Below are 1,713 nucleotides of genomic sequence, written 5' to 3'. Positions count from 1 at the left end.
ACAAAATTAATATTTGCCTTTAGAACATGCAGTACCGTATTACTCCTATGTGCATTCCTATCAATATCTTCGACCGAAAGATTCAGATTCATGGAAGAAGAATGTTGATAAGGGCATAGGCTTGCTCACTCAAGATTCAGATGGAAGAAGAATGTTGATAAGATTCAGCTATCTACAACAGCAATATCAGCTTGCTCACTCGCCTGCCACAGGCTGATTCAAACTTCAAGAGCCATGCCGAAGAGTTGAATCAAATAACAGCAAATTCACATCTTAGGTGGCCTTTTCTTCCAGCTTAGTCACTGCATCATTTTTTTATAGCAGGTTCGTTCTATAATAATCTCATAGGCACATATCATGAACTTTGTTTTATCATGCTTGCATACTTTGTTTACTTCTGCACCGTGATATACACATTCACTATCTCTATTTTGCATGACTACTATGAATTTAAGTAGAAATTGATTTTTGAATATGCTATTATCCTTTATTAATCATATAAAAAGTTCATATGTCAGGATATATGACTATTTACAGCTGTCTTGTGGATGGATTCGTAACCTTACTAAGTAATATTATCAACAATTTTTGGATTTGCTGATTTTAGAGCCTGGTCTTAGAATCCATAATGCATTGACAAATACAGAAATGATCAAATTACTAGCCTCAGTAGTTGCTATTTATGTTATTATTGAAGGATGATTCGAATTCTTTATGTATGTTAGTTTTTGTTTGGGCGGGAAATTTAAGTTTTATCTTAGTTGACTCTATTGACCACTGCTTGTATCAAAAAAATCTGAATACTGGTCGTACGAGTACTATATAGCAGACCTGAGGGCATGCGAGGAGAGACCAAAATCGAGTCAGATCGAAGGCTTGATCAAAGGCCAACACGTAGTTTGTCTCCAAGAAACTCGGGCACAAAGCCCATTCAGCGGCAGTTACATTGTCCATTGACCCATGATTTCAAAGACACAGCACGCTTTTCACTTCCAAGCCAACAGTAATCGTGGGGAAGATGGAGTCGATGGTTCAGGTTGGGTATAAAAGCTACGGAGAATGGGAGGTAAAAAGGGCTGGACAATTTTTTTTTTATTTCCATATTTTCTCTCTCTTTGACTTTTTCTCTCTCGATAATTCTCTCCATTTATTTTTCTTCTTTTGAGAATTAAGATTTCTAACTTTCAATTGATATAATTAAGCCATGAGTTTGTGATACAAGTTTTTCTAAAAGAGACCCAATTACTGACTTGAGCATTGGAGGATTTTCGCCAAAAAAAATTTGGTGCCCCTCTAATTGGATATTGTGAGTATGGGATGTGTTTTTGTTATTATCTTGTTGATTCTTTGTAATTTCTATGTATGGAGCTGGACTAGTGCCACCCCTCTAATATTGTCATGAAACCTTCTCTCTCTCTCTCTTTTTAGTTATTCTTACTTTTAATTCCAAAAACATCCTTTTTCTTAATACACTCTTCTAATTTTTCTTTTCTTTAACATTCTTGTTAATTTGCAATCTATCCTATATACAAATTATCAGTGATGAATTTTTTAATATAAATCATTGACTTAAATTACAAATACTTTAAATTATAATTATGACTTATTAAATTATAATTAGGACTTCATTACACATATTCCAAATTATAATTTGAAAGTAATCTTAATTTAAAAATAAGGTTCAATCAATAAAAATTAGAAAAAGAATAATTT

General features: G+C 33.1%; 1 long non-coding RNA gene across 1 annotated transcript; it reads left to right on the top strand.

Moving 5' to 3' along the window:
• The first annotated feature begins 211 nt into the window (after nucleotides 1-211).
• Nucleotides 212-1,202, top strand: LOC112100282. Its single transcript, XR_002906612.1, has 2 exons — nucleotides 212-324; nucleotides 827-1,202. It is a non-coding gene; the product is annotated as an uncharacterized LOC112100282 (long non-coding RNA).
• The last annotated feature ends 511 nt before the right edge of the window (nucleotides 1,203-1,713 follow it).

Source organism: Citrus clementina, unplaced genomic scaffold (genome assembly GCF_000493195.1).
Source record: "Citrus clementina cultivar Clemenules unplaced genomic scaffold, Citrus_clementina_v1.0 scaffold_3, whole genome shotgun sequence".
NCBI lineage: Eukaryota > Viridiplantae > Streptophyta > Magnoliopsida > Sapindales > Rutaceae > Citrus > Citrus x clementina.
The sequence above is the reverse complement of the archived record's forward strand: the minus strand, read 5'-3'. Positions and strand labels throughout refer to the sequence as shown.